Consider the following 17,338-nt stretch of genomic DNA (forward strand, 5'->3'; position numbering starts at 1 on the left):
AAGCATTCCAAGTGTTTTATTTAAATCCAATCTCGTCTACAAATATTAGAAAAATTAAACATGGTATTCTTTTTTATTATTGTCTATATTTTGTCTGAAAAGTATTTGTCTGTTGCATCTTGAATTTGTTCAATCCTATCAGCAAAATAAAAGTCAATGCTATTCTCGTGTATTCGCTCTACAAATGCATCTCGGATTATGTACATTTTTGACTTATTGATAGACTCCGTCTGCCAGGGCTAAAGTGCTTCTGTGCCATTTTTCACTCTATTCGCCAGCAATCGATGGGATTCCTTTGAAGCGGCAGCCATCAATTTTTCACCGATAATGCCTCGCATCAAAGCCAGTTGGCAATAAACTGGAAATGCGACTAACGAGTAAATTCCATTTTTAATTTCGTCGCACTCTTTGTCTATCCCAACGCCATTTGCTCTCTGCATCATCTCGATTTTATTCGCTACTGCATTCCCAGTACGTCTTCCCCTCTTTCCCAGTCGTGGGTTCTGGTATCTGGGTTCTGGCCAGTTTCAAAAGCTTGTCAGCGGAAAACGTAAACTAACGACATTTTCGTTTTCTTATTTACACAATCAATTTCGTGCTTTTGTGATCCACGGGCAAGGCAGGCGGGCATGGTGAAATGAAGAGTGCTCCTTGCACATCCTTCTTGCCCGGCGACACTGCGTGTGGATGTGGATATACATCCTTTACATCTCTGGACTTTCAGTTGCCATGTCCTTTCGAAGGGCTTAGTTAACTTTTGAATACATTTCGTTTTTATACCCGTTACTCGTAGAGTAAAAGGGTATACTAGAATATTCATACTTGGCAGGCAGATTTCTGGGCCTCGTACGTATTTAAGAAGTAAATGGAAAAAACCCAAAACTCAATTATAATATATTTAGTTTAAAAGAAAATATATAGTACATATAAAGCAAGGTTTTATTTTTCGGAAAATTTATAGAATTTAATTCTATAAAATATATATAAAACAGTATATTTTCTGGAAGGGTACTAATCCCTGATAAATTCAGAGTTCTATAAAACATTGTATATGGATCAGTACATTTTTTACAGACCTGAAATGAATTTAAAAGAGTATCTTAAATTTCGACCCCTGATCAGAAATATCTCCTTGTCCTCTGGACCCTCCACATCTGTTGTATCGTTAAGTTGCCATTGCCATATAGCTTTAGTTTCGGCAGTGACGATGGCAATGGTGTTGCACTAGCTGCTGGTAGCTACTGTTGCTTTTGCTGCTGCCGTTTGTGCCGCGAGGGAAATTGTCGTCAAAGCGGAAAAAATGTCACATTGTTGTTCTAGTCATCATGGAGATGAGAATGGGATGGGGTGGGATGGGTGGAAATCGGTGGATGGGCGGTGTTATGGAAGCCACTCCCACAATTGCCACACGTTGTATGTGTGTTGCATTGGCAGTTTTCAGTGCTAGTTTCGTTTCGCTTTCTTTTCGACGGCCCCTTCTTCCGCCTTTCTACCCCTTTCCCTTACTTCCTTCCTTTTTTGTGTCCTTTCTTTTGATGTTGACCGCATTCGCTGGCTCGTTTCGCTGGCTGGGTTCGCTTTTTGGGGACTGCCTTTATTGTTTATGCAACTGTCAGCAGTTTTCGCTCCTCGTGCGCCCCAGGTTTCCTACCACCCCTTCCCGCCCACTGGCAGATTTTCCTTTCTATACGTGTGTGGGTAGGTGTTTGCCTTGTATCTCTGGGCGACTTCCATATTTGTTGTCATTTCGAATTGTTTCAATGACTTTTGACAGCGACGCCTCCGCTGAATTCTCCCCCAGAAACCCAACCCTTCCTCCAATTGTCTGGGGAAATCAGAGGTGTATATTCGGATCATTCTCTTTGACCAACGGGGAAAACGTTCAACGATTTCTTGTGATTTCTTTAAATAAGTCTTCTCTTTGTCTCAGATTGATTGAAATAGAGAAGAGAGCTACTTTATGTTGGCTTTGCCAAATGTTAGATTTGTTCAGAAAAAATGAAATGGAGAGATTACATTTTTTTTACTTTACAAATAAAGTTCAGCAACGTAAAGTTAAAATCAACAGTTAACAGTTTTAATTTACAAAATAAGCAAGTTATTTTATTAAAATATGAATAGTACACTTTTAAGTACCTGTGGAAAACAACGATGAATACCGAGGAGCCTTAAAAACACTGTCAGCACAAGCACTTTATAATTGTATTTTCAGCTTCCATTTCAAGCACCAATTTTCCGCAAAACCAAAGGGGGAACATCCCGGGCACCGTTGCGAAATATAAACCAATTATAAAAAAGCCATTTCGCATGTCAACAGTGTGCACGAAAGTTTAAACTAAAAAGCGCAAACAAAAATTAATTAAATTATTTTTAGCTAAGCAATGTCACATGTGGTTGTTCAATGCAGCTCATCAATAAACAAAATTTATGGCAACCGCCGGAACAGCAGCAGGGGTTGTTGGGGTGATAGTGCCACACAACAGGCGATGGTCAGAGCCAATTAAAGATGACCCCAGCCCAGGCGGCGAGGGGGCTAAAACAATGTCCCTGGCGAGGCTGGCCAGCCTGACGACCAACTGAAATTTCAGCCACCCAATCAGCATATTTAAATTGTGTTGTGTTTGGTGATTGAAATGCATGGAGTACGACAACGTAAATAGGACGACGGACCACCAAGTTAGAAGGACATCACACTCACACACATCGAACTATTGGAAGGACACATTGGCAAACATGAATTTTTACCATGTCGGTGACTCTGCGGCTGCGGGCTTCACCCTATAGCTCCTTTTCTCCTTTTCGGATTCCCCGTTTTCCATCTCCCGACGGCGACAGCATCCACACTTTAATGGCCCACAGCACTTCCAAATCGGTTTCCATTTCTATGCAGAGAAATATACTTTATAACTAAATATTGTACTGAATATTTACTATGCTTAAAAAAATTATAGCTTTGTTTTACGGTTTCACGAAAAATGTAGAGTTTCGAAATCACTTATTAAGGTGTCAGAAAGTATGCAACAAAAATATTTAAAAGCGGCTATTGGGCTTATGAACGTTAAATGTTGTTTAATCGCTGCATACTTTTAGACGTCCAAAAACTAATGAAACCACCCATATTTATAAGAGTTATCCGATCCTCAGTAAAAATTTATTATATTAAAAATTATACATTTTTCATAAACTCATAGTTAAATTAGAGCTTAGTTTTATTACCTACGTTTAGATTTAGCTAAAAGGCCTCACCTTATAATTTGGAAAACTTGTTAGAACACATCACAATCCAGACCTTCATCTTCACTTCTCTCAGTGTATACCATACCCATTCCGATTCCGATTCCCTTAGCCATGGCCATTCCGATTTCGATTCCGATTCGTCGTCTTCGTCAGAGATCGATGCTGGTCAGCAGTTTCGTTTTGATTGTGCGATTTTCTACTTTGCTGTGCATTTTTCCTTTCATTCATGCTGTTTTCCTCTATTTTTCCGCTTTTTCCGTGCGCTATTTCCTGATGTGCATTTTTTTGTGTGTGTTTCCAGCGGTCAGCCGCTGTAGAACTCTAATTGCTCGGCCGTGGCCAACACATGTGAAGGTGGCCTATCCATTTTTTAGAGGCCCACACAAATCGTTGGAATATTGTTTTCCGCTCTTTTTTTGCACCAGTGACGAGCACGGACACTATGGCAAAAATAAGTCGCGGCTGAAAGTCGGGGCGAGCACTTAAAGCCATCCAATTTTAATTGGAATTTAGGCGAAAAACCGTAAATATTATTGTCGTGGGGCCGGAAGGAAATCTGGCTATTATAAAAGGGCCGCACGTTTCCAATTCGGATGGCAGGCTGCACTGTTCGAGTGCAGATATTGAAGTTTCTAGTGGTTTATGACAGGAATCGTGTGGCTATAACAGACATGAAAATGGCCCCTGGCAGGATCCGCATCGTTGAATGGAGGACCGACCAGGGTTTTACGTGAGTGGCGCAATTGGATTTGAAGCGGATGTGAGGGCTTTGAATATGAAACGCACTAACAGCTAGGTCAGTTGAAAAACCAACGAAATACAACCGCAGATAGTAATACCGATCGGACCACAAATAAAGTCACGTTATTATAGGTTCGAATTGTTGTTCTATTTGCTAGTTTACTTTACCAAACTTTAACATAAATGTTTCAACTATCATTTAAGGATACAAATAATAATCTTAACTAAATAAAAATTGTTTATATTTTCGTTTTTAAATAGGGATACATAATTAAAGATGACCCCTTTCCACGCCCATCTTGTTGTTCTTATCATCCTGCCTTAGCTTGCCACAACAAGCCGACATTTGGAGCAGAAGCCAAAATCATTGTCACATTCGCCTGACGACACGCCCCTCAAAAGTGAAAGGGGGCGGCGCAGTGGGTGGGACTAGAGGACATTTGTAGTCAGAGAGATGTTTGCATTTTGCAGATGCAATGTGCAATGTGGATGGAAAGAGAGAGCAAACATGCCAAGTCGTAGCGCTGGAAATCTTAACGTGATTTAAGCCACGAAATGGGTGAAAATGGAGTGCGGCGGGGGAGAGTGGTAGGTGCTGCTGCTGACAGGGAACGAGGAAGGGAGGTGGAGGGTGTCAAGGAAGGTATAGGGAAGGGGTTCTGGAGGAGCTCGATGAAGGGGTAGATGCATTGAGGAGCCGAGGATGCGGCAAGAAGGACTGGCATTTGGTGGCCGCACAATTGGCACGTCACTGTGGCCAAAGGAGGAGGGAAGGCGACACAATAGCCTGCCTACCCATGCACTGAAAAAACAACTCAGAACAGTTTCAGTTTTATTTTTGGAGCATTTACACAAAATAAATTAAATTCATTATTTTTAAATACATTTCAATTCTTATAGTGAAGAAAAATGTCTTGATAATTTATAACTTTAGTTCTTTTGATTTGATACACAATGCTATATTAATAGTTAAAAATGGAAGTCAAAACTCTATGACAGTTTGTAAGCTTTGTTAATGATATTAAATGTAGCATTCTTTTTTTTTCCTGGACTGAATTGAGGAACTGCTCAACCAAAACTAGTAATATTTGAGAACTTCATGATAATTTTTATATTTTGTTTTTACTAGACTTGAGAACGTCTCTTTGATTTTTTGAATTTACAAATGAATTAACCAAAACAAAGATTATTTAAGAACTAGCTGATGAATTTTAAGCTGTTCCTATTTTTTCAACTTTTTTTCGGTGTGCTTGTTCGACTCGAGCCTGATGTTTTGACAATGCTGCTGATGTGGGATGTTGTTGCTGCTGCTGCTGCAGGGGCAATTGCTGTTGCCGTGGTAGCTGCCGCCTCGAATCGCAGCCAAACTGCTTCAGTACCCTAATCAGCAGCAGCCATGCAATACCGCTCTGACTTTGATGCACTCACTATTTATGTGCATACCCATGAACGGGCTGCCACGCCCCACACCTCACTTGCCGCCCCCTCTCGGATCAACACTCCTTCGAAATTGCACGTGACACAAATAGGTAATTGCACTTTGGCCAAAAGTGTGACACGCAGACATCATTCAATGGAGATCAAGGAGCGGTGGGGATAATGTGGACAGCGGTGCTCCTGACACCCTGGCAGGCGATAAGTTTTCTCAGTCAGGAAAAGCACTCAATTGCCCGATAGATTTTCACATTTTCCGAGCCAGCCACTCCAATCCTGAGCTCTGCCAGCACAGGCCTTGGCTGTGTAATGAAGTGTAAATTCATGTCTAAGTTAAGATGGCTTAAAAGTTTGTCAAGCGTTTTAGATACGTAATTAATTTTGATCAACCGTATTGGATAGTTATTGAAACAGAAGGTTAGGAAATGAATGAAAATTTTACCCCTATTTATGTTTCAAAATATTCCGAGTTCAGGAAGTATCAAACGTTTAATAATTTAAAGAGATTACATGAGCTCAAAGTTGTGCCGTCAGGTGGAGAGAAGATTTATAGCCCCTACTTAATGATTTACTGGACCGTAAGTCAATTGCCTTGCATAATGTGCTCTATTAGCTTTTTCATGCACAGCGGTCACCGTTCAGTGTCAAAGTTGTGCAATCTCCTCCCCCTGCGAATTGGCACCAGAACACCTGCCTTATCGTAATTTAACCAACTGGCGCACCTGTCGCTGCGCATTTTCCCTCGGCCTTGTCACCGGAGAGTCCCCGTTTGTTATCAGGCCAACACTTGCACATTTGGGCGGGCTAACACCTAATACAACCTAAACAGCCTAAACAGCCAAAACAGGCCGAACACAATGGGACAATGGCGGCGCGATTTGTGTTAAACAATTTGTAGTTCGTGTTTTGCTTGTCGCTGGAAGCGTTGCTGATTTCACTTATCGCGCCTCGCCCACGCGGAAATTGCCGTGAAAACAAGCAAATACATTGTCCAAGCACTTGGAAAACTATTCCACACATTTGTAATATGTTCAAGGTAAATAAATATAAATATTAAATATGCATACGAGAGTGTAGATTGAGTGTGTCTATCTATAAAACGATTAGTTCCGTTATTGTCATAGAATGAAACAACTTATTAAAATAATATTTTATCGTACTTTTTCAAAATTAGCACATCTAAATAGTATACGTAGAAAGATATTTCACTAATTAAATTTTAAAAAAATGTAAGGTAGATGAAATAAATTATTTTAATCTATAGCAGAGGCATTCCTTAACTAAATTTTGACTTTTATGATAGTTAAAGGTCATTCCTAAATTTTATTTTCACTGTAAACACAAAACAGGTACGGTTGACATGGCTCTGGGCTACTGTTGCAGTTACAGTTCAAATTCCAAAATACAATTCCAAAAGGCTTTCAAAGCATCGATGTCGCGTTGTATTTGTTGCTCATAATATAGTATAGTAAATATTTGTTAACCAAAGGGGATTGTGTCACTCTATTATTGCTGCCAATGTGATTTGTGATACACATACAATTGGAAATAATTAAGAATTGAATAAATACAACATTAACCATATTTTTGAGGGAAAATAATTTACTATAATTTTTAAGCCCTTGTAAAGGTAGTCAATGGCACTAATAAATTCGATATGATTGTGGATATATCAAATTTCTAAAAAAAGCGAGCTTAATTCCGGTAAAATGCTCTATTCATTGAACTATTTAAATTAAATATGCCAATGCTATGGATTTATGTTTCCTAGTCAAAGTATCAAAGAACCAAGCGTGTTGTTTTTTAATTAATGCTTAGCTGGAGCAAGCCTCTTTGCACTCATATGGATAAATAATAACTTGGCTGAGTCAGCTCAAAGGACCGATTTTAATTGCATTCGCTGCACCAGACGGGATGGGAAAACAGCACGGAAATGTGGAAATGGTTTGATTAGAATTGCCCCAAGGCGATGCAATCTGCCTCTGCTTGATTAATAAACGTCGCGCTTTTGTGCCCCGCTGACAAATATTACCGGATTGGGCCAGAAGCAGCCAAAATCGGGTGCAAGCCACCCAGCCACCAACACAACCACCGCAGCCAGCGATTTCCTGTCAATAAGCCTTGTCAGCAACATGAAATTAACGCTATTCAAGCCCGGAGGGCGCCATGCAAGGAATTCTTTCACATTGCGACAAATGTCTGGCTGCTGAATCCGAATTCCCGACTCTGACACTTTCAATCAGTCCGCCAAGGATTCTCGTTCGCATTTCCCGATCCCCGCTGCTTGCCACCCCCTGACAGCCATGGAGCGAATGCCAATGCCGCTCAATAAATGTCATTACATTGTCAAGTGCATATTAGCGCCATAATTGAACGGCGTGAGCAGAATTTTCCTCGCATTCTGTGCAGAACCAGGAAATATATGTAGGCTATAAATGGGAAGAACTGCGACGAAGTTTATAACCTGTGTGGGGCAAGTAACACAGGAGTGCGAATCCTTTCTCGCATTTAATTATTTTCCTTTCAGCTACTGACGTTCTTATGTTTTTTCACCCAATTAGTTGAATTTGAGTAGGTAAATTAGTAATTGTAATTTTTTTATTGCGAGCCGTACTATTAACATAAAATATTATTCAACCCTAATTTGTTGAACATGAAACAGCAATATAAACAAATATAAAACCCTTTATTTTTGATAAGCAATGTACTCGACACCTAATTATTGGCAGCGCAAGTAGTCTGACATCAACCTGACGTTGGGCCAATTTAAAATCAAAGCAGCTGAAGCCCCAACTAATTAACTGAAATTCACAAAGTAAAGTTCATCGCAAATATAAGCAAACCACTTGTTTGACTTTTGCAAATTAATTATTTAATTTAAAGTAAACATTTTGAATGTACACAACAAAGTAGACAAGGCCAATTAAAATTGCGGGCCAGAGACAGACAGACGGAGGAGGTGAAAGGGAGATGGCAGAGAAACAGCGGCCAAAACAACATTTTGGCCAATACATTTTAATGGGCCAACAAACTGTAAAACAGAATAACAGCAAATTTTCTGTGATCAACTTAAGATTGAATTTTTGAGCGAGGAAAAAAGGGGGAAATATGTGCGTTGGCCATTTCCTTCGGTCTGCTTGGCCGGAATTCCCGCATTTTCCGGCCGAACGCTTGCAGACCAAAACTGAATTTATAAACCAAAATGCATGATAGCCGGCTCCCCCTCCCCACGTTTGTCTGCGGCTTCTGCGGCTGTTGTGGCGACGTCCGAGCCGCAGCAACAACGAAACCCAAAAGGAGCAGCTAAAGCCACCAGAATTATCATTACGGCGGCAAAAATCTCTTGGCAGTTTCCCGGACTTTTCCACGGCCACCCGCCGCCTTTCGTTTTATTTCTCGTTTGCTGTTCTGCGGGGGCACAGTTTTTTCAATTTTTAGTTTATGCCGCGTCGAACGATAAAATTGGGGGGGCGTGGCCTTTGGGTGGAAAGCCGAATATAGAAAAGAAGAAAAACTAGGAAAAGCGCCCAAAATTATTAGTGGAGTTCTCATCTTTTTCGCGTCTCCTCCACCGGCTTATGTTTTATGGCCCACTCGGCAAGAGCCAACTGCACTCGGGTAACTGAACTTGCAGCCGGTCGAGGATGGAAAATGTATTTGACCAATAAAATCGAAGGGTCTGTACCCTAAAAAAAGGGTTTCCAGCTCCACAAAATCATTGGGAAAATATTAAAAAATGTATCAAAATTTGTTTAGCATGCAAATATGATTTTGGGAGTGATCGAAAGGCACAGATAACTAATTCCAATACGATTGCATTGAAAATTGTAGGCGTAGGAATTTCAAAAAGACCAACAAAGTTTATTGTTTTTAAATCATTTTGAATTCTAGTGCCAATAAAGGTTGCTTGAACAAAAATACTCTCACTTCCAATTCGTATTTAGAACCTTTTCTCGTTGCCCCAGTATTTATGACCATCGGCCCAAGTTAGCAAACATTGGACGAGAAAAAATTGTGCAGCAAGCAAACAGAAGCAAACAAAACAGAACACATGGAAACATAACTTGGCATCATTATACTAGCGATGGCATGGGCGGGCCCCCAGATATACGTACTCAGATACTTTCCAGCCCGTTTCGAGCTCTTGAACTTTTACTGCACTCTGTTGATGTTTTTTGAGTTCTTTTCTTGGTTGCTGCTGTTGTAGTGCTGCAGATTTATGTTTTATGACCAAAAAGTGTCTACAATTTCGGGTTAGAGAAGGCGATGGAGGGCGTTTTAGGAGCCTGGCTGGACCCGAAAGAAATTCGAGAGTTACTCATGTCGGGGCTTATGGTAAGATACGAGGCGGACCTCAAACTCCTGGGGGCAAGCGACTGCTCATTCAGACTGTAACAAGTTTTTCAGAGCAGCTTGGATGTCTGTTTGTTTATCTCGGAAAAATATTTATTGATATTCATTTTGGGGTAAAGTCGTAACATGTTTAAATTATGACCTAACATTTTTGGATAAAATGTTTGCCTCTTAAATTAAAGTTTTCCTAATACTTAAACTAAAATATGAATATGTGAAATCTAAGAAGTAGCTCTTAAAGTTATGTTAAGCCTATTAATTCGCAATAGACGATTACAAGTGTAAGTAAATGCAGCCTAAATCATCCTATTGGCTTGACACTCCTTGCCGCCATTTGCCCGTTTTTTGCGAGCCTTTTGCTTTGAAATCACCTAACCACTTCGACTTTGACTTCTTTCGACGTTCTCGTGCGTTCCCCTTTAGCTTTGTCGGAAAAGCTGCTGCCATTCCATTTAAATACGCATATCATTTGTACTGCCGTAAGAGGGAATTTCGTGCCCGTCTTCAGTTAAGTTACCCCACATTCCGCTCCCCTGTATGGCCCATTCGATTCCCCAGTTACCCAATGAGCTTAAGCTAACAGGGTTTTGTGGATTTTCCAGCTTTACGGCCTGGCATGTGGGCGTAAAGCATGTAAGCGGGGGCGTGGCTAAGTGGCCTCCCCACCACCCACCGCCCACATGCGATGTGTCTGTGTCGTCTGCATTTGAGAGCCTGTGAAAATTGCTAAAGTATTGCAAAACTCATTTTCTAATGTCAATGTGAGGCGAAAAGATTGAGTGTGTAATAAGGAGCGACAGCGAACCTTAAATGCTCTCTACTAAAATTAATGAATAGAAAATCAGATATTTTAAACACATTAAAAATAAATAAATAAAAAATATAAACTCATAAAACGCCTTCTCAAAAACTATTAGGAATCAAGCACAAAATACCATTTGAGAGTATCGGAAGTACTGTAAGGACAGGCTGTTGGGCTTATAAAATAAGAAATACACAGGAGATGGAAGCTCGCGTAAGGACATCCTTTGCATATCCTTGATTTATGTGCGGATCTCGGCACGACCGCCTTGCATCTGCATGATTTCGATTATTTGTTTGCCTCAAATGTGTTTATTGGTCTCGGCACATAATAAAATTATTTATTGCATTATAAAAAATAAAAAAGAGACGGCAACACAAATGTCCGTAATCATTTTTGCCGAGGCATCTACGTGTCGCTGCTCCTGTTCCTTTTCAATTTGCATTTGCCTGCTGCCCCATAAATACATAAAAGCCGTGCCGAACAAAATAAATAAAATTAAAATAAAAATTTATAAAAGCAGTAGCTTGTCTGGGGGCGTGGCTGGGGAGGTCGAGGGATTTGTTTGGCACATGTGTGTGAATTGGTGCGATGGGTGGTTTTATTGTTTATCAATATAAAGCTCGTAAAATACCTGAGCAGGGCGGCCAACCTGGGTTAATGTGGGTGTGTTTTCACTAGAGATGAGCGATTTATGGGCCGAAGGTTATATGTTTGCTTCGGAAAAGCAAATTTTGGGAGAAAGTATATCATGGGAGATATTCGCAAGATTATCGGATTATGCTAAAAAGATTGCCATGGAAAATTAATTTTATTGAACATGTAATAAAATAAAGTATACAAGTAGACTTGATAACACTTTCATAATTCGCTGTATATTATCTGCGTGATCGTTTTGTTATATAAAATATTTACCTTAAGGACTTAAAAAGATAATAAAAAAATCTTGAATATACTCCACTGTATTTTTCCAACCTTTAGTGGTTCCTGTATAAAATATATAACACTTTCTGTGTTCTTTTTACATAATTGACAAATGTCTAATGACTTTTCAAGGTTTATTGGGTAATAGGTAAAAGCCAGCACAAAAGTTGAATAGGTAAAAGCCAGCACAGGCTGTTCAAAGAAAACACACAGCCAGAAGCTTTTATGGTCTCCGCAGTCCTTGAATACATCCTTTGGTTCCATTTTGGCTGGCTTTGGGCCAATTCTAACGCTCATTTGATGCTGCGAGCCACTGTTGTTTGGCCTGCCTTTAAAACATAGTTACTCTGAATGTTGTTGCATACTTTTGCGGCCAGCTCTCGGCAAGTTTCCTTTGTTTCCAGCCTCCGTCACACGCCGCAGAGTGTGTGTGCCTTATAATTCCAGTTTATGCCAGGGGGCGTCATTCACATAAAGTGCTTATGCGTCTATGTCGCTCTGTCACTCGCCTCCCTCTCGGTCGCCGTTGGTGTAAATAATATTAGCACTAAACAGACGACAACAATGGGAAAACGGTTGGGAGGCTGTTCCAGGGTATGAATATGCAGAGCCATTCCCCTAACCTCAGACAGCAGATGACAGGCCATGACGGACCATGGCTGGGGATCTAAGTACACACAGCCCCGGAGCAATAAACTTTTCATTAGCAAGTCAGTTTGTTGTTTGCCCGCGACAAAAGGCTTTAAATAGTACAGTAGTCGAGCCAGAAAAGTTACGCAAAGTGTCGAGACCTAACTTGTTGGTACCCCAAGATGTGGGAAGAATATTAGTTGTTCCATACTTAAGTTAGGTATTAATGATCAGTGCCATAACTTTTATTGATTTAATATGATATGTTGTAAATCATTTTTTGAAACTAATCATAAGACCAAAAGCTATTTTATGACACTAGATAACCACCTGATATAGCCAAAAAAATCTTTTTCTAGTTTTCTTTTTGACAATAATCACTACTTAGCGAGGAGCCACTGTACTCCTGTGGGTCCTTAAGTGCAAAGCTCTTGCCACGCAGCAGCGACAAAAATTTGTCAAAGGTTTTTGCCCCGCTCCTTTTTATGCGATGCAGCGCCGGGACTATAATTGTTTTATGTTCTTTTAGTTTTTACTGTCCGCAAATAACTATTACCGCGCAAATGAAGTGTGCCTAGGCGGAAAGTGGGCGTGCCTGCGTGTTGCGTTAGCAGAAATTTTGGGATCCGAAGTGGGAAGAAACGTCGCTTTAAAGTTCCGGCTAACCACAATGAAATGAAAGCTGCGCCACAATTTTGAAATATGTATGCTGAATTACTGAGCTAATTACCAGCAGCCTATCAAAGTTGAATTTCAGCCTACAGTGTTGTTTTCCCTGCCAGTTTCCCTGCCTCGATTTCCTCTGCTATCTGGCCCGAGCACTCTTCAGAGCATTTGAATAAGCCGCAGCCAAGTCGCGAGCATTTGCAATGCTAACCCGCAAAAACATATAAGGTTACTACACTCACACAAGAATATAATGTAAAGTAAAAAATCAATTGTAATGTGAGCCATTCAAATGTATAGAACAGACAAATTTTGAAATAAGGAATTATAATCTAGAATGATAAAACATACTTCTTTTAGATTACTGATATGTATCACTTAATTTTCTATTCTTTTTATAAATATTATACTTAATTGAATTAGGGCAAACATTTTTTCTGCTTTATTTTCAAATACAATATTTGAAAAAAGGCACTTAGATTGTGAACCACTGTTTACGGGCATATGCAAATTTATATGCAAATATAGAAAGAGCACACGCCACTCATTTTTTGCTGGGAACTTTTTTCCTTGCCTTCTCGTGGTTCGATTAATTTTTTTTAGCATCATTCGATTGCGCAAACATTATGGATTTTGACGCTGTTGTTATGCATGCAGATCCAAGTGGATAAGGGGGTTTTTAGGATGTTGGAGAGCCTGGCTAAAGCTGATGACGACCATGGTTGTGTTGTTGCCAGCTACGAAGTCCTTGCTGCAAATTCTCCCATTTCTCATCTTTTGTCGATGTGGAAACTTTCAGCGAAACGTCAGGTAAGTTTCGCTTTTCATAGATTTCCGAGCACTTGATTTACGCAAAATACGAGGGCGGAAGTTTTGCAATCGGCGTAAAACCCTTTTCCATTTCACTAATTAGCTGGCGGGCTTAAGTGAAATTTGCTGGGGGAGATTAAGTCAGGCTGCAAGGTTCCTAAATGCATCTCGATGGCCTGCAACTCAATCTGCTTCGGAGATTCTATGTTGTTTGTGGCGAGATATCCGCTTAATATCACTCTGGCAAATGAGGGTCAAAGTTAAAGGTGCCTGCCTGGGGTTAAGCTGCCTCAAAGAGGCCTCGCCCATCTCGGTGACTCGACAATTTCGCCTTTTTTCACCATCCTCGTAACATTTTATGTCGCATAGTTTTCCCACACATACTCCTGCATATATGCATAAAGGTTGGTGTGCGGGAGTGTGTGTTATGTGGCAGGCATCTCAAATGGCGGCTCATTGTTGTTGCCCCGTGTTGTGCACTTGTCGCGCCGGCAGAAATCAAGGAAAAGGATGGAAAAAGGGCTAGGTGTCTTTTCAATACTCTTTTATTTTATTAAATTTGCTCCTATACTTTCTGGGAAAGTTATACGTTTTTGGAAGCTAAAAACAACCAATGGTTTAGAATTGTAAGTGCGTTAACAAATTTAACAAATTGTATTTGGTATGATATTTACAATTATATACAGGATTTTTCCTAAATGTGCGCTATCCATTCAGTAAACAAAGGGTATTAGAAGGAAAAAAGCTGCAACAACAAAATGTTCTTCCCTCTTTTTTGGGGACCACAAACATTCCAATGGCATCGTCACGACTTGCTCTTGTTCTTGTCGCTGCTCAGAGTGCCATTGCCATTTTATGAATAATTCATATCCACACATAGAGCCACCAGTGAGGTGGTGCGCCGGCAAAAAAAATGCAGGAGAGGAAAACCACACGCATTCATTTTCATATTGACACTCGTCGCGGCAGGCATTGAGTCCTCCAAATCCAAGCTCGGCTCCCTTGGTGGCAGATCCTCGTCAACGATTTTGGCGACATCATTGTCTCCTGGCCGGGGTCCTTTTGTCTACGCCCAGCCTACTCCGCGCCCCCCGTTTGGGATGTCATCCTTAAAGTCTGCAAGAAAAAATGCCAATGGAAGTCAAGACGAAGGGACAAAATCACTGAGAAAAATTAAATACAAATGGGGCAACATCTGGTAAATGTAAAAAAAATGTAAAAATTAAACATAATAATAATTGTTTCTAAAAGTAACAGTGTGATGTAAGAAATACAAGTCTACCCTATTCGCTTTACCTATAAATTTAATATTATTTTGCAAGACCGGGATAAACTGTGTTTTATATTTAAGAACTAAAACTTGGGAGAAACGAAGGAGCATAACAAAATATATATAATTCATATTTTTCTGCAAAATAAATAATTTTAAATAACAAAATTTTTCAGAAGTATTTATATTGTTTCCTTAAAAAATACTGTAAGTAATTGTAAGTTGGGTTAATACTAAAAGTCCGGCAACAAAAAACATATTTGGCCTGGACCTAAGAGAATTAAGGATGTGGCTAAAAAGCCCTCAAAAGTAGGCTTCACTTTTTGCGAGTGGCTTGTACCCTGCACTTTGCCGCAGTGTTAGGTCCCTCATCTCGTTTGGTCATCAGCGATGGCTTCATTAGACACTCTCACTCACTTACAATCACTTACAGTCACGCCACGTTTTCCGCTTTCCCCATACCCGTACCCATGCCCATACCCTGGTTGTTTCTTTTGTTTCCCAATTGCATATCCGCCCGGCATGCTTTCGGCCCCGTATCCTGCGGCTCCTGTGCGGTGCTTCGCCCCCCGCTGTTCGGCAACTGCCTTTCCTCACCGTTCCGCCTTGGCCAAAAGTGATGCTAATCGGCAATTGGCCGCGGCGTCGTTATGTGGTAACTGTTTTTGTTGCCGCTATCGTTGGCCGTATCTTGCTGCCAAATTCGCTGATTCACGTAATTTGCCGCGACTGCAGCAGCGACAACGTCCGACAGGCATGGCCAGCAACCAAAAAGCCAACAACCAAGCCAATGTGTTGTCGTGCCGCTATTATACACGAGAAAACCGGAAAAGCCGGGAAAGTGCAGGAAAATCGGATTAGGCTTGCGCTTAAAAGTTGAGTTTTCCACGGGCAAAACTCACGCAGAGTATCCCCCATTCGATGCACTTACCCCGACCATTTGTTGCCATTGTTTTGCAGTTAAATGAATCTTAAATAGCAACGTGAGCAACTCACAGATACGAAAATCTCAAACAAACGAACACAGACTGGCTTAAAATATCTTTCTCTGTTTTTGTTTGGTATTTTTCGGTTTTCCTTGGACTACTCATTGTGACTCCCTTTGTCGGTGGCTTTTTGCTTAGACCTTTCGATGACTGAGCTGAATTGCTAATGCCCCTAGTTTGAGTCAGGGTTTCGGGCGTTTTGTCGAACAGGAAGTGACCATAAAACGGGGTAGAAATATAATCATCAAATCGTATTTAAGATGAAGTCATTATCGGCATAATAGCAGCCCGTAATCGCAGAGTAATTTAAACCAAGCTAATGGCCTTTGGAAATACGAATTAAAATTTTTGTTTGCAGTTTAAATTTATTATTCTATATAAGTTTGTAAGTCCTTAAATAGAAGTATATGAACAGAATAAACTTTTATCGAAAAATGTTATGTAAGTCAGTAAAATTAAATGGTGCATTAATATAATCGTCAAATAATATTTACCAGGAAAATGAAGGAAAGCAAAGATCAGCAAAATGTGAGTTTAGTAACTCTTCTAAAAAAATAACATATTTGTTAAAGTGTGTATATCATTAAATAATGCAATATTAATATAAAACACTGTTAAAATATAATAATGAATCTTTATCATCGAACTTGCTTGAGAAAATGATTTATATTAAGTCTAAGGAACTAGGAACTTTTAAAGCAATTTTGGCAAAAATTTAAAATCGAGCACATTAAATGCACGAGTGACTTATAAATTGCTTGAAACTAACATTATTTACTTAGACCTTATGTACAAACTATAAGGATTCGTTTCAGGGCAGATGTGTGTTGCAAACAGGAAAGACTGTGAGCAAAAGAAAATGATTTATGGCACCACGTGCATGGGTTTTGTATTTGTTTTGAACAAAAATTACTGACCTATGGCCAACTAATGGAACAACGGACCTTATGTTGTGATGACAGCGAGCTTAAGCGAACGGAGTATGTTAGCTTGACAGCCAAAGAGCTGGCCCGTCTCTTAAAAGGGCCAACAGTGGCTGAGAGAGGGAGAGCTGTGGCTAACAGAGCGAGCTCTTTGGGAAATTTGCTCTTGCCAGAGAAGGCAGCAGGACTCTCTTTCTGTTCGTGGTAAATCGGCTCTGTTAGCGGCACAAGAATGTTAGGCTAATGGCCAAAAGCAGCATAAATCACAGAAGTCGAGGATGTCGACGGCAATGCGGTTGCATTGCGATGTCAGCACCTCCCCCTGGAAGCCACCCCCTGAAAGTGGCCCAAATGTGCATTTAAATTAGCAGGGGACCCCTTTAGGCAGCCAACCCACCCGCATTTTGTTCGCACAACTGCAACGTCATTTCTATGCACAATGAATGCATAAATCATTAACAAGCGCTCTCCGCTCGCCGCAAAATAATAACAATAATGCTAAAAACTGCAACGAAACCGCTGCAGCCACAATGCCCATGTGAAGGCCACCCAATCAGTAGTA

This window comes from Drosophila biarmipes, chromosome 2L (genome assembly GCF_025231255.1).
Source record: "Drosophila biarmipes strain raj3 chromosome 2L, RU_DBia_V1.1, whole genome shotgun sequence".
In the NCBI taxonomy this organism is placed as follows: Eukaryota; Metazoa; Arthropoda; class Insecta; order Diptera; family Drosophilidae; genus Drosophila; species Drosophila biarmipes.